Here is a 23,233-nt window from a genome sequence, read left to right as displayed (position 1 = left end):
ACAAGGTAAGTAATATGTAATATCAGATTCTTACTTCTTATATGGTTGTGTCAAATTGGCATCATTAATTTTTAAAAAGTGTGTATGACAAAGGTACCACGATTGAGTAACTCCAAATCACAATGTGATTATAGTAAGTATTCCAGGCACAGTAATTCATGGTCCTTTTTCAGTCTCCCTTTGGGATTCAGGCAGTACTATGACTCAAACCACATATCATGGTATAATCCTGTCCCCAACAAAATTACTCATGTGAGTCAGCAGAGCCAGCAATTTCATCTCATCTGGAAAGTAATTTCCCTTATTGCGCCTTTTCTCTTTCAGCAAAATTGACTTGGATTGTATTTCCAAATTAAAACTATCCTCCTGCTTTGACAAAATAATTTATTATAATGAATTGATTTACTGGACACTTGCCCAAGTAAGTTTGCTTAAGGTTTTTAATCACTTGAACTTGGCATGCTTTCCTAACTTGAATGAAAGGCCCATCAGTTTTGGTTTCAGATAGATTGCAATGCACTTCCACTTCAGATGTACCTTTATCTTTTTCTGTCATTAATGAAATCAACAAAACCTCTAAATTACAGCCTCAATAAATCTGACCTTTCCATGCAACATCATGCACACCTCAGGTCCTGTGTTGTGGCACTGAGTAATAACACTGAGCAAAGGTCTGTTCCCTTTGCTCATCACAGCTATATGTGCTTAACTAAGCAATTCATTCAGGAATGTTGTATTGTGATGCATGTTCAAGTGGCAGGAATTTTCTGTCATTTTTGTGCCAGTTTCTGAATACTGTAGAATGAAAAATTTAAAAATATTTTAAAAATTTAAGAATTGGAAGTGGTCATGAAGCTTGTGATGTCACATCTCAGAGATCTTACCACCATAATACAAAAAATCTACCTCTTCTTTTGCAGACCAGGTCATAATTCTATTTCTTCCCTCTCTTCTTTAAACAACTTGCCAAGTGTAAGAAATACTGTAAGTAGTACAGTTAATTTTTGAAAATACAATACAGATTTACAATTTAAGACAGTAAATCTATGTATTTTGGAAAAATCTCAAAAAATAACTGTTTTATAAAAGGAAAACTAAAGGCAGAGTGGGAAAGCCAGAAAGTATCAATCAATGACCCCAAAGCTTGCCTCATCTCCACAGAAATGTTAAAATTTTATTGAGAAAAGTAACTTTCTTCTCTGAGATTTGTCCCTACAGTAATGGTAATTTGCCACAATTTCAATGACACTTGTTCTAACCTACTGCCTTAAATAAATTTTGCAGTTAAGAATTGAACAAGGTTCTCCTAACCTAATGGAGCTGTAGGCTGGTAATGCTGGTAATGCAACTTAGTAAAGTCTGTAATAAAGCCAAGTCCATCTTTTCTGCTAACAAAAAGGAAAGGGCACCTCCAAGATGGGGAAAGAGACAAAAGCAGCAGAAATATCTGAAAAGCAATCCGCCAGCAGAACCAAAGTGTCAGACACTGATTAAACAAATACTGGTGCTATGGGCTGGTCAGTCCAGAGAAAGCACTTACTGAGCCAAAGACTGGGGCTAAAAGGAGTTGGAAACCAGGACCAAAAATTCCTTCCTCTCTGTATTCACAGGAACAGAGCTTGATACATTGCACATAAACTGGATGATATCACAAGTAAATGATCTCCATTCTTTTTTTCAGATAGGAACATTATGCAAAACCTTGATGTTTTGGTTAACTGTGCATGAAAAGCAATTACTCATTGTGTAATAATAAGCACAACCAAATTCCAACTCTAGACTTATATGAAAAGACATCTTATAAGCGAAGAACTACCTAAGTAAGAAAGTTTCATAGATGGGAATATGACCTATGTAGAAACTTTATGTACAGGGCATCAAGGGTGAAGAGGGAAAAAGAAAGCATAAGAATATAATGAAAAAAAAGGCTTATGTTCTTACAGTGGTGATGGTGTGACAAAATGAAGCAAAGAAATAAAATTATCAAGGTGGTACCCCTGATAAATCCCTGTTATAACATGTAGAAAATACACAAGAAAATCACAAAAGAAGATGTGAGAGAGACTTGACCTGGTAGAGAAAATTGCCCAGGAAGAGAGGCTGTTATTTCAAGTCAACTCAGGTGTCTTCTTTCCTTCACTATACATCCACAAAAAACCTTGTGCTGACACAAAGCAAGCAATGGCAAGGAGTTGCTTATACAGCAAAATGAAAATTTGGGACATTAAGCATCCAGTCAAATCCTGCTATATGTTATGGACACCTCTGCAATCTAGAACAGAGTCTGCATGCAAACATAAACCCTCTAATGTATCCTGGACTGCAAAATAAAGCAACTGAGGCAGAGACTTCCTTACTTTGGCCAACTGTGTTCTGGGAGCAACTCCAGTAAAAAGATTGGTAATTCTCTAGGGAGTGGCAGCTCTGTCACTGTAGCTTTGTGATTCACTGCAAAACTCAGGGCCCTTGAACACGAGAAATGATGAAGCTGCATGGAAAATTTCAGTTCTGTTTTGTAACACCCAAGAGGTTTAAAATCTGAGTTTGTTTTTTTCTTTCTCTAGAACAATCTGAAAGTCTTTTAAGCATACCAAGTTGATGTATTCTTAAACAGTCCCTTTCTCTCTTAATGAAAGGACAGGCTTGATGAAGGTCTCTATCTCTTTATCTCATGGGAGTCTATGCAGAAGTTGTATTGCTGAAAAGGGACCGAAATACACATTTTACTAGAATCATATTTCATGATTTGTTGAAAAGAGATGAGTACAGGAAAACAGTAACAAGGCAAAACTGTACCACCAAATAGATCACTACCTTGCAACACTTCATTTGCAAACAGATCAAAACAAGCACTTAAATTCAAGCAGTGGCTCTATTACATTGAATTTAAAATACAAATGAAAGAATGTCCCACCAAAACTTCTAAACCACCACATTTCAAGGTCATAATCAGAATTTACAACATAAGTTTTAAACAAAAAATATATTTTAAAAAAACCCCTAGAACTGTGTACATATAAGATTTAACTTTTACTCTTCTTTCCTCTTCCTTGGAATTTCATTTCAAGCTTTTCCCCTAACTGTAACTATTAAAACATAATTTAAGACTCTGAAATTCTCAAAGTTCTATGGAAAACTTAAAATTTAAAATGAATTGTAATCTTTCAGAAATCCACTTAATTTTTGCCACAACGAAAATGACAAACATAAGTTTGCTTGTGGGATACCATAAGCTACAAGCTTTTTTCATATTTATATTGCCACCAATTAGAAGTTTGTGTACTACAAGCTAGGTAGACATAGGTGAACTTTATAGATTGTTTCTAGTTACATTGTGAACTATCACATTTTCATCAAACGAGTTAAATTAAAGCACAAGTCTGATAATCTCGTAGGGTAAGGATATGATGACAACTCCTCCTAGTGGAAGCACATCTGACACAACAAAATTCAGAAGCATACAAATTTCCTAAGTATCATGCAAGGTTTTTGCTGGTACTAGCTAGCTCTGCACTTTTTCTACCCTTTACTTAATTAAACTAAGTCTCATCCAACTTTTCAGTACAATAAAAAAAATCTATGGGCTTTTAAGGAAGGTGAAAATAATTTCACTTTAAAGCTTGCTGTTACACTGGTATAACATGGTTTCTACACATAGCTGAGAATCAGATTTCAAATTAATCTAAAGCAATCTTTTACTGCAGGACTATGTGTGTCACCACCATCTCTTAAAACTGTGGGTGAGACTGATGTGATGTAAAGTAACTTACATTTATGGTGAACAATGAAGCTCTGCTGATTTACTGCTGCTGGGAGTGCAGCTCGCCGTGGCTCCTTTTTGTTTCCTCTTTCACTCATACTTTGTTTCGACAGTGCCAGGAATGATTTCCATGTGAATGAGTTCCCTACACTTATCTGAATAGACTACTCTGTTCACCCAATTCCATCTCCAAGGCTCAGACTGTCACAGACATTACACATGCTGTTCAGCCAGAACCTAGAGGAGTGGTTTACCAGAATAGCTCAGAGCAGACAGAGCTAGTAGGAATATGCAGTATCACGTAATATGCTGAACAGCTATCAGTGCTCTAATTCATTTATTTTAGTCCCTGATTTGCTTCATGTTTCCTTGTTCAAATTCCAATATAAGTCCAATATATTTCTGGTGAGATTTTGAGAAGTTGTTGCGAAGGATGTAAGGATATTACATTCTTTGAAAAGAAACCATTAGCATAAATATTGTTGGCAGTCTAGGCACTGGAGGGATACTTCTAACATGGATTTTTATGCCCATCCAACATTTAGCAAATCTGTTGCAGACTACAGAGAAACAAATACAAAACATTACTCAACTTGTATATGCTGTTCCGGCCAATGTTTGTGTAAAGATAAATAGTCTACAAAGTACCCATCAGGAGTTAAATACATACTGACTCAGCAACCACATAGCAGATTTTCATGCCAGACATCTCACAAAAAATGCCACAGACATCAAGCTACTTTATCTTTATGTAAGACTTCAAACTGGGTATTTTTACTTGGTGGGATGTCAATATTATCACCAGTAGCTTACAAGAAACAACTAAGACACTGGTTCATCATTCTTTATATACAGCTTATGGAAGGCATAGACGAACCACCTTGTTTATTTCCCTTACATACAGGAGTGTAACTTTCTCCATTTCATAACATCAACATAGTCTTAATTAGTAAGCCAAAGTTCTAAAACAGAAGCAGCGGTTTTTCACACAATCTTATTCAATTGGGAACATGATGTCACTCATGTCCTGGATAGCAAAAAGATAAATGAGTTTAAAAGATGGTCTATGGAGATAAAACAACAAATAAAAAACTATTGAAAACAAAGACAGACATAATCAAGATCTCTGAAAATTCTTACAGGATGAATTACTAGCAGCTGTGGTAGTAAATATCCCTGTACACTTACATTCTTACAACACTTCTATAAGCAAAAGTTTGTCCTAGGAAGAGACTTCTGGTCCATTCATGCAAATGTTCTTGCATTGCACACAGAATGCAGATGTGGCACAAAGCTGCTCCACAAGTACAAATTAGTTCAAACAATTCTGAAGTGTCACTTTGCTCTTGCAGATTTTAACAGTACTTGGCCCAGTGCATGGGCAGAATCCTATCCCTACAGCCAGATTTGTCATTGTACATTCTCCTGCCATTGGTCTAAAGTTAAAATGAATCTACTGTGTATGTTTTCTGATTCCCAGAAATGGCAAATGTTTGTGCTTAATGCAGGTGATATGACAGCAATCTGGTGATCAAGTATTAATGAACCCAGCAGGTCACCAGAAAAGACTAGTACAAATCTCCAAATACACTCAGTACAAGCAACTTAGCAGATCTTTTGAAGGCTACAGCTAACTGTAACAGTATTTATGTGATCAGACTCAAATGAATAAATAGAACGAAGATAATCAAACACTTAAATAGAAAAGGTTGGTCACTCCTGTCTAGTAAATCTTTTCTCTTTCTGTGTGTCTGTGTGGTATTTTGTAGCTAGATGGGAGTTCATCCTACCTGCACAAGCAGTGTGTCAGTTCAGTGCTGAAACTGAGCCAGTATTCACTGTTGAAAAGACTCCACAGCTGCTTCTCAGCTTGAACAGCCAGAGCCTATAATGCACCCAGCAGTAACAGACTGTAAATACATACGCCATATAATCAGAAATCTGATTAAAGCTAGCATGCTAAGCTCTCTGTGGGTAGAAGGGATGACGAAAGAAGGGGTTTACATCTGTGATTCTAAGCTAACATTTTACTGTGGACTGATCCAACTTCAACATTCCAGTCCTGCTCCTTTCAATTCCTTAGCCAGATCAACACAGAAGTTCCTCACCTCCATCACACCAAATCTACCATTTGTGTGGTCAGATGCTAAACTGGATACATGAAATGGTCCTATTTTAGTGGAAACACAAAACTGTGCCCCTGCACAGTGGATTTTTATTTTTTAAGTGCAGATCCAGGACCATGGCTTATCGCGAGTTCTATAACTCCTAATTACTGCAGTGGGTTTCCAAAATGTTTTATCATTTAATACATTCCTCTTCAGCTCTTCTATCCTTCAGAATAGGAAGGAAATAGGAGGACTGCCATATTTTTTAATAAGGCTGCTCTGAGACACATAACATCTGAAAAAAATCCTCAATTAAAAAAAATTCTTTTTATTTGCCTTCTGCTGTTTGAAACTTTACAGTTAACTTAGGTCTATCTTTCAAGAAATTCTATAAATTTGTGTTCTACAAATAACACAGTTTATTTTTCTTTCAAGGCTGAGGTATTCACATGACTAATTAACTCTAGGATTTGAGTGCTTTCTAATGTACCAAAATTGATTTGTGATAAAAATCAAACTGGCAGCAGAAATCACAAAAAATTACATCACAGGTGTGTTTGCTAAATCATGATCAACAGACAAATGTGCTCTCAAGTTGTGCTTCATTCTGCACCCACATGGCAGGTTTCGCAGTGTAACAAAAGGAAGGACTATGGTGGCACTTCTCACATACCCCAGTGCTAAATCAATCTTCCTGGGTTAAGATACTGGCAAATGTGGTTTGAGCAAGCCAAGCTGATTTTGCATTGAAACTGATTAGAACAAAAAGTTTAGTTTATCTCAGCTTGGTTTCTCCTTTTCTGCAAGAGTTTAGTAGTCCTGAGCCCTTTTACCCTGCAAGCTGCCTTTGCTCGGGTATATAAAAATTCTTCCTGCTTGGCTGCTCTAAACTCCTGAGCTGTGTAGTTAACAACAGGATTTGTCTTCTCCTTCATACTCTTTGCCTCTCACTCCTCATTAGTCTGGTACTCCAAGCACAAAGTCATGCCTGGTACATTTTCCTATCTATTTATGCACTCATTCTTGTTGACTTTTATTTTACAACAAAGTGATAAGAACTGTTTAGGGGTTAGGAGCAGAACATAACATGCTAGTTGCTACCTCCAAGTTCAAAAAGCTGCATGATAAGCAATAAAAAAAATTAACTTTGAAATTAAAAATAATTTAAATTCAACACCCACAGAAAGTAAAATCACTTGCTGATTTGTTTCTTTTTAATCAACCCATAATTTAAAAGGAAAAGAAAAGTAGTGTATTTCCTGAAGATGATATAGAATATCATCTTAGGAATAGAAACCATAGAATCATTTGTTTGGAAAAGACCTTTAAGATAATCAAGATCAAATAAACTGGTTTATTAAAATAAACTATTGTATTCAATGAGAATGATTCTGTAAGATACTGGGCACAAAGCTGTAAAAAATGAAGTTCTAATATAATTTTTAATTTCAGATTGATGTTTTCTCTGTTTTCTAAATTGAATGTCCTTGTATACATGGCAGTTAGACTTAGAATTCACAATACTATGTAAATTGCACGAGACAACTATCAATAAAAAATGTCTAATTATCACTAAAATTTTGGCTAAAAATGGTAATATATGGGAAGCTGCCTTATGGAGAGCTCAGCCATAAAGGAAAAGATGGTCATAACCTCATTGACTTTTTTAGTAAGTCAACCTGTCTGTAAGAGTCAGACAGATCCTTCACTTACATGTGACTCTATATGCAAAAAGCAATAACTTGGTTTGTAGCACAGCTTTGGATCCAAACATTTAACAAGTTTAAATGTTAAAATACATGGGTTCCAGTTAGAGAAAATACTAGTAGCAAGTCAGGAATTTCCTTGAATCATCTGAGCTTACATGAAAAATGCTACTAGTCATATTTTTTTAAAAGCAGGGCAAGTCTCATAAACAAAGAGCTACTTTCTTTCTCTTTGAAGATATGGTATAGGCAGTGCCAGGAGTACTACAGACAGATAAAAAGCACCACAGGTAGATAAAACGCTGAGCCAGTCTAAACTTGCAATGCCAATTCAAATTTGTTCAGAGTATTTTTGATTAATTTTGGTAGCAAGCCTAATTCCTTACTAAATCTGTCTACATACCAGTTTTATTGGTATTTCTGCAGATAGCACAAAGGATTTCTTTCCAGTCCCCTCCTGCTTCCCTCCTACTCCGTGATGCAATGTTACTGCATCCAAAGCACAAAGTATCCTTAAATGGAGGCTGGATTCTACTGCTTTCTCAGTCATCCCCACTGAGCTGTCCTTACCTGCTGACTTCTGTTCTGCAGAGCTCCTCCTAACACGGTGCTGTGCACTGACCCTCTTCCTCAGAAGCTCTCCAGCCTTGCCTCACCATATTCTGTAACAATTTGCTCCAAGAACAGCATAAGTGCAGAGACAGGATAATCCACCCTGTTCCAGTGTAGGACACCTTCCAGTAGAACTTTGGTTCTCAAGAGTTTAGAGGAGCTCAGCTGAGGTTCAGAGCAAAGCTGATTGCTTCTGCCAAGCCCTTCATTTGCAGTAATATCTGAACACCTGGTCAGTGACACAGGTGTATCTTAGTTTGGGTTTAAATCCTAATCCATTGCAGCTGAAGCACTGGGCTCCTACCTGTGGTATTACTTTGCCTTTGGTTGTGTTGGCTTTAATCCTGCAATTACCAGATAAACTCATGATAAATTTTATAGTGTATCATGTGCAACCTGAAAGGAGAGCTTCAGTGCTTTTATGTGTTGGAGTTTAACTTATTAAATGTTTCCTCTGCCTGAAGCTTTATGTATTCACATTAGAAGGGCAAAAGACAAAGATGGCTTAGTGACAACTCTCTGCAGAATTAACAGCAGATCTTCCTTGATATATTTGCCTTCATTTAATACCCCACCTATTTCAAAGACATTCTCAGTGTTTACAATACAGAACTAAATCTGCATGCAAAAATAACACAGACTTGTGTTTTACATCAGCAGTTGTATTCCACAGAATGGAACTAAACCAGAACCAGCTCATCTCCTGTCCTGGAGGGCTTGCTCAATAGCAGCCTTTCCAGGCTTGCTGCAGAAGAGAGGCTGATCTCTGCTGGAACAGGAGGGTAGGCAAGTTTCAAGACTGACAGCACTGTACTGTAAAACCTGCACTTTATTAGCACATGTACCTATGTTAATTTTAAAAGTCACACTGATAAATCTAGACATTTGAGGAAGGAAGTGCACCAGTCTGTAACACAGTGGTCATTGTACTGAAGTACTATAGTTGAGAGAACTCTGTTAAAGTCTCTCAAGTACTTTAAGCTACAATATGAAGAAATATCCTCATGATACTTAACATTATATGGAAATGTTCTGCTCTCAGTTCTAATGACATGGCTGGGCATGGATGTACAGGACTTGCACACAGAAAACAGTGGAACCCATCAAGAGCAATGCATTTATTGATGGTCCCCAAACTTCATAAGCAAAGTAACATGATTAGTTTCCTAGACCATTTTTGCTAATGCTGATACTTTAAAATTTTATTGCAGTTTTTTGGAAGTTGTTCTCTGTCTTGGTATAACTGAACAACTCTATTTTATCCTGCTCCTCAAGTAATCTTGTCCTTTAACTTTTCACTTTTCCTCTTAGAGTTTCATGGACTCACTTCTAGAGAATCCTTCTAATAGTATTTTCAAAAAGTAGGAAATAAACTCGGTATTAATAAGAAAGGCACAGACAGATAAACATGAGGTGCACTAAAGAGGAAGAAAAGTAGTGGCTAAAACCAGTCAGATGAAAAGACATCAAGAAAATTTTAAGTTGAATTAAGTAGGGAGAGTAAAGAGAATGGAGAACAGGAATCTCAAACAGACCAAAATAAATGTTGAAAGCCTGCAGTAAAACATGATTAGAGAAAAAACTGACACGTGAGAATGACTAAAATTTTCCTTGTTTGTTTTTTTTCCTTAGTGTTACATGAGCAATAGTGCAGTTTCACTAGTGGAAGAGTCTGTAAACATGTTAATAGCTCTAGAAGTAGATCAAGAGTTGCCTAGATAATAGGTTTCTATTTTCTAAGTACATAATTTTTTTCTCCATTAATAAGAAAAATATCCATAGTTGAATTGCATCAGTTGGTATGTTGTCTTCTGGCTGAATTCCTGTTAAGTGATGCTGTCCTCAAGGCATTTTTTCTTAATAGCTTTATTTTGGCAAGTCTTAAGGGAAAATTAACAGCAGAGGTATGCAATTTGAAAAAAATTGTTAATATTCAGAGAAGTTGTAGGGTAAGAAAAAAACCACTAATATTGGGGAATTGTAATGAAAAAAAATCCCAAATTATCTCATAGTAATTTCCTTAACTTGGGTATCAAGACAGACATATTTAATAATAGTATTTTTCTTCTTAAATAGTATCTGCCTGCATACAAAGTGAGTTTTTTTTTTTTTTTGTAAAAACCAAACTGAACCACAAACTCCCCACGCCCCAATAAACCCAACCAAAACAATCCACAGTGCTTTTTAGTCTACTACAGCTTTTATGTCAGTGCTATGACAAGGTCTCAGCTGGCCCTAATTTCAACTGTTTGAGACAAGGACACTACAACAAGAGACAAACCAAACTGAAAAAAAGTGTATGGAGGAAGTGAAATAAAGTTACTCAAAAGAAAGGTATTTTTTCTCATTCTTAGATATAATATGTTCATGATGGAGAGCTTCAGAAGCAGAAGCATACAATATCCTGTAAATCTTAGTCACTCTTCAAAATCATCATTAGGCTCTATGGCTGAGAAAATAGTTATGCAGCAGGGAACTGCTACAGCAAGCTTAATGATGGGGGGATTAGAGTTGAAAGTGAGAGCACTAGACATTCTTTTCTAGCAAAATAGTTCAAATCCCAAGTGAGACAGTAGGATAAATGAGCCAGAGGGCCTCCATTCATTCTCCAGCAAACGGCACATCACAAAAGATCCATACATTATGCCAGGAAAATACTCAGCAAGAATGAGAAGCCTTGGAAACAGAAATTCTTGACTTAGAGTCTGGTTGAAGGTCACTGCTCTAACACTGCACAGTTCACATATTTGCATTTGACATATTGATATGTAAAGGAATTTCTGAGTTGTTTATGTTCTTTTAGTTCTGTAAATGATCCAAAGATTGAGAAAAATATTAATCTTTTCAACTTCATAGGCTGGTGTAAGGGGACTAAAAGAAATGCTTCACATTATTGAAGGAGCTACTAAAACTATACAGACAAACTCTTTCATCATTTCTGTATAAAGGAAAACAGAGTCAGATTTAAAGTTTTGGGTTTCACACCAGAGCTTCACTATAAATTAATAAGCCTACATCCAATTTGTTTGTTAAGATCCTGTTTAATGGTTTCAGAAAATTCCTGTTAGCTAATTAAACACGATGAACTGATGTTTACTGATTTGCTAGCCCCCTGCTTGACTTCAAAATAAATCAATGCTACATTGATTTTTTTATTATTCCATGATGCTTAAATCAAATGAGATTAGACACAGTTAAAAAAGCAGCACTAATCTGAAAACACTACTCAATCAAATAAAGTGACAGGCCTTTCATTAAAAATATACAGAAAAGACTCCAACAGTGACTAGATTATTTTCCTTTTTTTTCAGAAACCCTTTTGTATGACAAAGAGTACTTAGCCTGGCATCTCATTATTATTCAAATCATATAATCTATTGCAAAGGATTCTGCAATCCTTGCACAGTGTGTAAGCGCCATTTACTGCAGGAACCAATAATGCACTGAGATGTGGAACTTCAGTGCAACAAATCAGATGTGTGAGTACCCAAACACTGGCACTGCTGATTGCAATCAGCTGCTGGGACACATAGAAAAAGTTATAGGCATAAATTAATGGCTGTTTTTCAGAAGCTTAGATTAGCAGGTTGCTGTTTGACTCAGTTTATTACTGCATGTGGCCAAAGAGGAGGACACAAATAAGCATTTGCTGTTTTACAAACACTTGACTGAATGCACATGCACACAGCAGACACAGATGTGATCCATCCACCATTACAATGACTGTGAACTGCTGAGTGATTTTCTGGGACTCCAACTGGACAAGTGCTGTCTGAGAGTATTCTTTAGCAGATACATGTATCTGTCTCTAGCTGGTTGGTGAACTGCACCCAACTCCAGAAATCCAGGGTGGTGATTCTGCAGTAGGGACTCTAAGGTATGGCATGCTTCATCTTCTGAAAGCAAAACCCACTTAAAAATATGCAGTTCAGAGTATCTTATAATTTCACCATCCAAAACAACAAAGGCACAACATCTCATTTCTTGAAATCAAATTTCTAACCTCATGAAGCACACCCGCCTCTATCAATAGTACTTGCACTTTGGTTCTTCTTGTTGCAGCACACTGGCTGCAAGACTGAGGAAATGAGCTTGAAGTGTAGGACACACATGGATCCTTAAAGCTTCAGCTCAGACAAAAACTCACCTAAATAAGGGAATGGTTAAATTAATTGCACCATGAGGGTCTTGCTCATAAATGATTAATGCATTTCAAAGTTCTTACTGTCTTCCTCCTTTGCTGATAGCATGGCACACAGAAATAGAAACCAGTCTCTGACCCCTGCACACAGAACTAAAGCCAGCACAAGCAAGAGAAGAACATGACATAAATTACATAAATTGCTGTTGTAGCTAAGTTTATTTGCATACTGAAAAATCTTTCTTTGATGGGGCCAGCTGCTAGTGAGAAGAATGTGTTTGGTGTCATTCTAAGGACACCTAGAAAGAGGGGTATTCTGACATTACAGTATCACACAGGTGAATATGCAAACAAGAAAAGGCTGGGAGAGATCAAAACAACCATGTTTAGAAAAAGTATATTATGTATGTAACACTATTTTACCAGCATTTCAGCACCTCTTGTGTTGACTGGTGTTCAGAGTTAAAATTCTGAGAAAAAATCCACTCTAACTTTACCAACTGTGAAGACACTCCTCAAGTACATAAACAAAGAATCTTACTATTCTAAAGCACAAAACTGTAAAGCACAAACTCTTTTAAAACCAAGAAATATGCCAAGGAACTAGAACCCAATCCATGTAATTCAATAGGAAGAAACTTCTGTCTGAATATCTACAAAACCCTTGTGGTTTTGATAGTTTGATGTAAGAGTTGCTTCTTAAATAGCTCTTTAAATCATATATCCTTAAAGGTTCTTTGTTTTCAGTTATGTATTACCCTAAAATTAATTTTTTACCTAGGTAATATTGAAATGAAACTCTCCTTTTCCTAGGTATCATCCCTCACAAAGAAGTTGGTGCTTGTGCCATGACTGCAACATTTTTCCAAGAGCTGAAACAAGTACAGTCATGTGCACTGAGCTGTGAGCAGTGCTGCTGTGAGGGAGGAGAGCAGACATTCCCCTGCTGGCTATTACAGCTGCTGTTTTCCCCAGCCTTTTCTGCCATCCTCCAGCAGTATTAGATCACAGACATTTACATGCAAACTTCTCTATGTAACACATTTCAAATTTTTTCAATCCCTGTGATTGCATCTTTTTATTTAATAGTTAAGCTGACATAAACCTATCAATTTCAAAGTAAAAATGTTTCTAATATATCCCTGTATTTTCCCTCAGGATTCTCCCTTATTTTTTCAAAGTCAGCTGAAAAGATATGTGAAAATCAGGTTAATTTTGTCTTCAAAATAATTTAGATTAATAAATTCACAAAAAAAAAAAAAAAAAAGCCAATTCATAACTCTGAAAAAATAAAATTGCCCTGAAGATAATGCAACATGAGAAGAAAGTTTCCTTGTATTACTTAACTTGAAAATAGTTGACACATAAAAATTTTATAAAAATATAAACATCCAAAATATTATAAATGTTTCTCCCTCAAAGTATTACAACATTACAATAAATGCTTTAATCTAATTCTCTTTGGATTTTACAATACCCCTCACTATTATATATTCACAGTTACTTTAATTCAGAATTTAAAAAATCACTACTGAGCAATAGCTATCACAATTAAGATCCAAAATTAAAATCTTTTCAGGTTTAAAACCCACAAAAAGTTGATTTGGAAACATCTGCTAACACAATCATTTGTTACTAACACCAAGCACTGTTTCTAACAGTAAGACTGTACAGGTTAATAAATAGACATACAACAGTTCTTACCATAGCAGGAGGCTGTCATGGTCTACTGTGAGCTCTTAAAATGCAAAAGCTTCTTGACAAAAGACACACCTTGAGGAGTTCCGTGCCCAATCAGCACTCAGACCTGCCCAGGAGACAGCAGCTGATGAATCACAGGGACGATAACTGAGCAGAGAGGTTTTTCCCCCTAAATCAAGGAGAAGTTGAATACTGTGTTGAGTAAACTTATTCGCACTTTAATTTTAATTACTATTTTTACTTTTCTACTAGGTGAAAAATGTGCCATCTATTTGCCAATGAGCCATTATGAAATACAGAAGTTCCTACTTTCAGCCCAGAGTTTTGCAGGCTACTTCTTAAAAAAAATATCTTATTAAAAATTATTGTAAAAAAGTTTATTTATAAACTGGAAGAAAGAAGAAAATCCAAATATCACCACCCCCCTTGCTCCTAACAGAAGGACAAGCTCAAAAACACCCTCCAACAGTCCAGAGTTCAGCAAACGAATAGGGAGGTAAACTTATCTATTCCAGGCATCACACTATATTTTATAATGTATTAGTAGTAGTAGTAGTAGTAGCATTAATGATGATAATGAAAATGATGATGATGATGATGATGATATGGAAGTTACTAAAAGTTCCAGTTAGGATCACTGCCCACCCACCCAGGCTGTATATCTGCCCTGGAAACATTGGTACTCTCGAAACCTAGACGTGTGACTGCATCACGGTGCGGTGCTTTCCCCAGGGGTTGTTTGCTCCCAGAGCACTGACACTGCCTGATCAGTGACGGCCACAGGAGGCGCAGGCCGGGGCTGTGCTGATGCAGAGCTGGTGCTCAGGCTCTGCTGGGACATCTCCTGTGGCCGCAGGACACAGCTCAGGCTCTGCTGGGACATCTCCCGTGGCCGCAGGACACAGCTCAGGCTCTGCTGGGACAGCTCCCGTGGCCGCAGGACACAGCTCAGGCTCTGCTGGGACATCTCCCGTGGCCGCAGGACACAGCTCAGGCTCTGCTGGGACATCTCCCGTGGCCGCAGGACACAGCTCAGGCTCTGCTGGGACATCTCCCGTGGCCGCAGGACACAGCTCAGGCTCTGCTGGGACATCTCCCGTGGCCGCAGGACACAGCTCAGGCTCTGCTGGGACATCTCCCGTGGCCGCAGGACACAGCTCAGGCTCTGCTGGGACATCTCCCGTGGCCGCAGGACACAGCCAGCTGGAGGAGAGGGGTCCACACGGGGCTCTCACTCCACACCGCTCATTGCACTGACTGTGTGTCCTTGTCTTCATCTAATAGTGCAACAAACAGCCACTAAGTGAAATGTTTGACAGTGGACATGAGAAATAGAATTGCCTTAAGAAAATCCTATAAGAGCTCAAACCAAAATGTCAGATGCCCTTTCCCTGGACACAATCTGCCCAGTGTGCTGAGCTCTGTTTTGGGACTTGTTCAATACTACACAACTCAGCGTCTGGAAGGAAATAAAACTACCTACACTATCCTTTTCCTTTACAGTGTTAGCCACAACAAATGGCATTTTAAGCAATATTTTATAATCTGTCTTGCGTAGTATGACCTTAACAAACCCATATCTCAGTATGCAAATCAACAGGTCACTAATTTGCTTTTAGATATAACACAAAGGAAGAGAGGTATCACATCAGAAGTGTTAAAATTCATGAGCTGAAAATGAATGATTCTGCCATTTATGTAAGTATATTAAAGTTAAACTGTATATGGCTTGCACTTGTAAATTCCCACGTCAGATGTATGTCACACAAGCTTTGCTAACAGAGAGACAGAAAACAATCTGAATTTCTGATTTTATGAAGAAGGAAATAAATACACCTGGGGAACTGATTTCATCATGTTCTATCATGTTTGAGCTGCACACTCACTCTAAACCTATTCTACACTGAAGAAGTGAAGACCCTGAAAAAACAATCTCTACCCAAAGCAACCCCTTAACAAAGTTTTATTAGCAACCATTTTGGTTGCTAATGTGAGACCTCATTCTCCATGATCCAGGTCCTTATGTTACCCCTTTGCCCCTTCTTTTTTTCACTTACACTCTCAGATTTTCTAAGGATTCTAAAGCAACTTCTCTACCAGATTCCATTATTGCATTTTAACCCAGTGTTAAAGTTACTTGTCCAGCCTGCCTAGAGATACAATTTCTCACACTTTCACCAAATGCTATTTCACTCTTTCTCATTTTTATTGGTAACATAAAACACACATCTATGTCTAGTAGATAACTGCTTTGCTGTCAAACAAACAAACAAACAAACAAAAAAAAAGCACAGTCAAAAAGCATAAGGCCTCTATGTAACAAATACCAATTACATAGCAATTAATACCAAATAGAAAAAAGGCCTATTTCCCTTCCAAACTGCCTGTGAATAATCTTATTAGTCCTTGAAGGTAAATTAAGAAGCCATATTCCCCTTTTTAGACACAAAGGAGTATCTTGTCATCACAGCACTAACAAAAGCAAGTGATAATTTTTGTAGCAAGTTTATAGAAAAAGGCCACTTGTATTGAAATCTGATTGAAATGTCCCTGACCCACCATGTGGGTGTAAATGTCTCCCCTAATCTCTGTCATTTTGGATGAGAGCTGGGATGGTATTTCTTTTGGCTCTTTGATACTATTTTCCTGGATTCCAAACCCTAGTGATTGCAAACTCAGGTATTTACAAAATTAACTACAGTCATATATTGTAATAACAACAACAAACAACAACAACAACACATTATCTCTGTGGAGAGTGTGGTAAAAAATAAGGGGTCTTGTTAGCAGTGATTCCTATGATTTCCAGACATCACTGACTGTGGAAGCTGCTTGTTTCACTTCACTGCAGGAATGACTGGTACCTATTACTAATTTGAATAAACCAAGATACACCTCTATAAAAGTATATCACGATTCTGAACACAGGAAATTAATTTTGTGTGTTAAGTCAATGCTTACTGCCTGCCAGCAGTTTGGAAATGAAAGTAAACCCCTAGAAGAACAAAGGACATTCTTTTACTTCAATGCTAGAATTGAAGAAAATTCACTGCTGATTTAGAGTGGCAGAGCTAACGCTGCACATTCATCACAAAGGAGCCTTTTGTCTGCTCTGTCTGCACAGAAGACTCTTTGATGTGCAGCTTTTTGTTTCTTCATACTGTAACTTCTGCTGGGTGATAAGTTGCATTAACTTCAATGACTGGTTTTATGAGACAAAAATTGGAAGGAGAATATGGAGCAAAGACTATGCAAGGATTAGCTATAAAAATCACTTGCTAGTTCAGTGTGCTTCCACTATGGCTGTTAAAAGAGAGAAAAAGTTCTACTGATAGATTACAAAAGTGGAGTCTGAGCTTGTGTTCTGCTTTGGCCTTAGTGCAAGATTGCAACATGGCATTCACTTACACAATATCTAAATGACTTCCAAAACAAATCTGCTGTGGTTACAGACACAAAGCTCCTTTTTTTTACATTTGTCAGTCTCGAAGCACCGATCAAACCAATATTAGAGCATACCCAGTATAAGAGGCAGCTGCCTCTTCACGCAGTCATTTCAACAGAGATTCTCAAGGACAAAGTTTAATGTACGTGGTGTATGAACTAACTTTGCTTTTACACTTTCCTTTCATACATCTCTTATCTTCAACACATGGTAAATTAAGTCTTCCAGCTGTAATACAAATTAGCCAGACTTTAATTGGCCAGTATGATGGTAAATCTGGGTCAAATAATGAGCATAGGCTATTGCAACTAGCAATAAATTTGGCAGATCAACAGTTCTGAAAATAGTAATCTATCTGCATTACAGAATCACACTCATTATACAATTTTATGGATGGAAAATAAGAAAAAGAAGATTTGAGTAGGACTCCAGATAGCTAAGTCAGAGCTGAGCTGGCTCTGCTAGGGACTGGAAGAGATATTTGACTAAATCATTTAACCATGAGTCAGTCTACCTACAACTGGAATTCTGCAATCAATCTTCTTTTATGAAACCATTTGATACCATCAAATTGAATTTTAAAAGGCTAGCAATTACTAACAAAGTAATAACTGATGTATACATTTCAGGTAGCTGCTATTCTATTTCTAATGACATCTTAGTTTTCCAACTGTGCACAAACCTCAAATTCCTTCTGCTTTTTCTGTTCATCTCTCCTTTTTTTTCCTGATGGTACAAAGCCTTCTGCCACAGCTCCTTTTCCTCAGTTAGCTCCTGTGCATCCCTGATCTACACTCTAGTAGCAATTATATCAGAAAAAAGCCCTGTGGTCTTCTCTTACTATAGAAATAATTTCAGATTTCTACCTGTGTACAAGAGAATGCTCATTTTCACAAGAAGTCACTCTGATCTTTCTGCAATTTGTGAAATTGGAAGAGATCTGTTTCCCTTTTGGTAGATAGCATGCAGGGGTACAAGAGGCCCAAGACAGCAGTGATGTCCTTCTAGTGACACTTTTTGTTCAAAGGACACAGAGAATCCACAGGCAACTCCTTTGTAGCAGAGGTGCTCGATGACCTTCCTTGTGTGTGTGAACCAAGAGCTGCTGAGCATCTCCTCTGCACAACTGTGCCTGTGCAGGGTCTGCTGCTCAGTCACACCCTTCACACTTGGGGTGAAAGAGCAGGAGTGAGAAAGGTGAAGAATGTGCTCAAACAGTTAAAAGGTTATGGATACTGACTGAAGAGTTGTCAATTCCACAGAAATATTATGGAGCTAAAGTCCTGCAGCTGGATATCACCCTAAAAGAAAATGTGAATTGCTTGCCTTGCCATGCTTCAGGGCCAAGACAAACCCAGGGTTAGAATTTGGGAATTCTGCCAGGATGAAAAAACCAGATCAAATTAACAACAGAAAACACTGAAAACATTGAAATTGTCTTGAAACAGACTCCCATCTCTCTGTAAATCAGATGTACTCCACTTTTGGCCAGAGGCACTAGCTAGGACTTCTCCAAACGTCCTGTTGCAGTGCTCTGAGAAGTGCCATGTGACTGCTCAGGTTTGGCACTGGCAGGGAGCACTCTTGCAGTAAATGCCTTTGCAGCACCTGATCTGTTAGTAGAACTACACAGAATTAACATTATAACCCCCTGGAGAGATGATTTGGCATAACTGATCATGTGTCCCCAGCTTCTCAAAGGCAATGCTCTTGGAATTTCTCCTGTCTACCCAAACATATTCAAGAGGGCAGAACATGCATTAGGCCAATAACAGCCATAAATAAGAGAATTGGAAGAGGTTAACAGCTTCCTGCTGGCAGCCTGACAAACAAACTATCCAATACCCTGACAGTCACATGGCAATTACAGCCTTCCCTGAGGAAAAGGCAGAGATGCAGAAGCATCTACAATGCAGAGAATTTATCTGCATGTTAAGAAAATAAAATTTAAAAAAATGAATCAAATTGTCAATTACCAAAAGAAACCTCCCTGAAACAGTTCTTTCCAGTATCCTCAGACCTTGTACATCCCAGCATTTTTTCCTGCCAGTTTGAAGAGTGCTTTCTCTTGCTGCACTACACAGATGAATCATTAGAGCAGTAGGGTTGTAATAATCCTCCCTGAAATGTAGAGATGGTGAAGGGTCCCATTTAGGTAATCTATACATTACAGCCTTCTCTGACCTCTTGCAAAAAGTGTATTAATCACACTTGTTTTTAGAGAAAGGTGGTGGTACTCCCAACAAACATCTCTGGAAGCCCTACAAATTTGGAAATTGCCATTAAAATTCATTTTAAAGCTCAAATCTTACCAAAAGTACTTGGATATACAGTACATAGCACTACAGCACATTAACAGAAGTTAATGTTAAAAACCATGTTGTAAAAATGATTCACAGATGACTTTAATTTCATAAATAATGATGTCTAGATTTATTTTAATCAATAGAAGACTGCTATAGGATGATAATAATTTTTGCCTCCATTGATTCATTTCCTGTCTTGTGTCAACGTATTCCTACCTCAGTTTCTCCTCCCTTTAAAAAATATCAAAATAGCTCAGCAAAATTTCTCTGAGTGCTGGTAACTAAGCTCAGCACAACTGTATTCCAAGTAACTTCTGCTCCTTGATAAAGAACATGAAGTTGAAGAGGAGCTGAAATGAAAGCCAGCTTGCAAGAGAAGTGGACTTCAGACAGTCCCAGAAGAGGTAAAGTCCAAAGGACCGATCTGGATACACACGGCAGCAAAGGTTAAGGAGATCGGCGGTTTTTGCCTCTGAGCACATTCCGTGAGTTCATGACCCGGGAGCCGCCCTGTTTCTCATGCAGTAGCTCCATCTGCTGTCCAAACGCAAAGGGGGACTTGGCACCGGCACTACATCTACAGAATAAAAAAGCAAAACGACTTGAATATTTTGAAAAGTTTCTGGAAAAACTCCGAACGTTTCCCGCAGTGTTCCCGCATGAATGGAACCAGCCTTTTCTACCTTTATAAACCAACTATCCACAACGAAAATACAAGAGTCTCAGAACCAGTCTTGTGACAAAAAAGAATGGTTCTTCACCATCTGCAGCCACTCAGTGCCATGCTGTCCGAAGGTGCCACGCCACCAGATCACACTGGTGAGGCACCAACACTCACTGCACCCCACAATGAGCACACCCAGGTGTCCACAAACTACAAGATGCTTACAGTGATTCTTAGTTACTTACAAGAGGTTTATTTGAATTGCACAAACATAAATTTAAGCTTATTCTGAAGATCAACTCAGTTCTTAAAAACAAGACTTCTGTTTCTTTTCTGCAGTACAGGGCTTTAAGGAGTCAAACTTTCCAGATTTGCATTCCTTTACCAGGAGCACTATGAAGAGGTCTGTCCATAACAGAAAAATTGTGGCTGTGGCAAGACCCAGAGCTGGCAAATTCGACCAGATGTGCTCCGAATCTTGTACAGCTTAGTGATTCTTGGGTTGTTTACAAATGTTCTGGGTCAACAACAGTCTCTTAGCTTGGGGGTTGTACCCCCAGTTTGGTACTTGCTGTAACAGCTGAACCCTTCCAGCAAGCTCCTTTCTGGGCAGCATTGCAGGAGCTATTGGGTCACCAGGCAGCTCAGGAGCTGCGGCTCAGTGCTGGCCACGGGCACGGCAGCAGCCGGCTCCCTGGGAAGCACAGCAGGCCCTGCCGGAGTCACCGCGGTTATTCATTACACGCGCTATCTCAGCCCCGGCTGCAATACCTCAGCGATTGTGGATCCGAGCGTTTATTTTCCATCGGTGTGATTAGCTTCCTTGTTCCCTAGATTTTAGGGCGTGCTTAGTTATATGTTTTTCTCCACTCTTATGGGTAACTGTACTTTTAAATTACGATGAAGTGCAGCACGAGAGTGTCGAAGTTTCACTGCACAGGCCTCGCTGCCCGGGGCCCTCCCAGGGCCGGCAGCCCCGCGCCCCTCCCCGAGCAGCAGGCCACAGGCTGCGCTTGCGAGGCTAAAGAAAGAATACCTCCTACTCTTGTCTCTTGGGGTTTCTATTATGCCTATTCATTATTAAAAATATGGTATCACAGACTTGTTTCAGGCTAGAATTACAGCTTTAAAGGAAAAATCTTCTCTTTCAGAATCCATGGGGGAGGGTGGTGCTACTGAGTATTTACGGACGTCTGGAGGAAGAGTTCCTCAATACAAGGCCAATTGTGGGTTATAATTATATCCCTCGAGCATAAGGATCAGTACTGGAAATGCCAAAGTGGGATGCCGACAAATATTTTATAGTGATTACTGATGAAGTCGGTCTTCCATAAGAAATAAGGACGCAGCCTGGTGGCGAGCGCTGCTCAGGAAGCCGTGGGCCCCACCCGGGCTGCGGGCAGCGCTCAGGCAGCACTCAGGGGCTGCCGCGGGACTCGTTTGCGCAGCACCGTGTACGAATAACCCTGCTCATGCTGCCTAGGAAAAATAAAACTGAAAAAAAAGACGAAAACAGCCGAAGCATTCGGGGCTAGCGCGTGACGGCGCGCGCAGGCTCTATTGACGGGGTGAGGAGATTCCAACAGGTGGCTCCGTGGCGCAATGGATAGCGCATTGGACTTCTAGAGGGTTTGAAGGGATTCAAAGGTTCCGGGTTCGAGTCCCGGCGGAGTCGTGTCTTCTCTTTTTCTATTTTATTTATTTTTTTTAAAAATACATTTCCCCCGCCCCCTACGCCTTTTGGGCGGAAATCTTTCCCGGCGCTCCCCTGTCCCTTACCTCACGGCCGCAGGTATCCGGTTCGCCGGCCTGGCCCTTCTCCCGTCAGCGAGGCTCTCCGGGCCCGCCTCCCGCCGTGCCTGGCGGCTTTGGGAACGCTGGAAGCGGGCGGCGACAGCCGCCATCGACCGGACCTGCCGTGTCCGCTCGGCCCGGCGACACGAACCTTCCTCACCGGCAGCGAGAAGGCGGAGCAGGAGAAGGGCTCTGCTCTCCTTCCCCTGCCGCCCTCGGGCTGAGGGAAAAGGGCTCTGCTCTCCTTCCCCTGCCGCCCTCGGGCTGAGGGAAAAGGGCTCTGCTCTCCTTCCCCTGCCGCCCTCGGGCTGAGGGAAAAGGGCTCTGCTCTCCTTCCCCTGCCGCCCTCGGGCTGAGGGAAAAGGGCTCCGCTCCTGCTCCCCTGGCCCGAGCTTCGCCACAGCGGTCCGAACCGACAACCAGCCCTGTGGGGCCGCTACGCTTCCAGAACTGTCTGCGAAAGTAATTTTACTTAAAAACCCAAGACTTCGTCTTTCCTGGAGGCAGTTCAGTTACGATGGGTCACTGTGATACATTTCTGGTTAGTTTCAAATAACAAGTCCACAAACTGCACAAACCAGAATTAACACAATATTTTCTGACTTACCGACAGAAGATTAAGAACCATTTTAATTACAGCAATCAAACTGCTGTAAATAAAACAAAACAGTAGCAGCAATAAACAAAGCACCTTGATTTTGCTCAGAATGGAATAAATTGATCTGATTCATTATTCCTGAGTTACTAAATTTGTGGGGTTTTCTTGATAAATTATTTTTAATTCTGCAGGTGTGACTTTTCCAACTGCAATTCTGCTTATTTAAAAGCAATAAAGGAAAATCGGAAAATGAACCACGCCATCAGGCACATTAACCATCAGTCAGTAAAGGTGCAATTACAAATTAGCACCAATGTTTCTGCCATTAAAAGACAATACTACTCACAATTGATAGGGAGAGCTTCATTAAAGTTTTTATGTTTCCAGAGTAATCTAAT

At 39.2% G+C, this 23,233-nt stretch overlaps 1 protein-coding gene and 1 non-coding gene across 2 annotated transcripts in view; one reads left to right on the top strand and one right to left on the bottom strand.

Moving 5' to 3' along the window:
* The window catches only part of BCAR3 (BCAR3 adaptor protein, NSP family member), a 73,642-nt gene extending 65,288 nt beyond the window's left edge, over nt 1-8,354 (bottom strand). The window contains exon 1 of the mRNA XM_059478428.1: nt 8,145-8,354. The gene's annotated coding sequence lies outside the window, so the exon portion shown is untranslated. The remainder of the gene's footprint in view (nt 1-8,144) is intronic.
* A 13,677-nt stretch (nt 8,355-22,031) lies between these two features.
* TRNAR-UCU (transfer RNA arginine (anticodon UCU)) lies at nt 22,032-22,118 on the top strand. Its single transcript is given in 2 exon segments — nt 22,032-22,068; nt 22,083-22,118. It is a non-coding gene; the product is annotated as a tRNA-Arg (tRNA).
* Nucleotides 22,119-23,233: the final 1,115 nt, after the last annotated feature.

This window comes from Ammospiza nelsoni, chromosome 9 (assembly GCF_027579445.1).
Source record: "Ammospiza nelsoni isolate bAmmNel1 chromosome 9, bAmmNel1.pri, whole genome shotgun sequence".
NCBI classification, from domain to species: domain Eukaryota; kingdom Metazoa; phylum Chordata; class Aves; order Passeriformes; family Passerellidae; genus Ammospiza; species Ammospiza nelsoni.
Note: the sequence above shows the minus strand (reverse complement) of the source record. Positions and strands in the feature narration are given on the sequence as shown.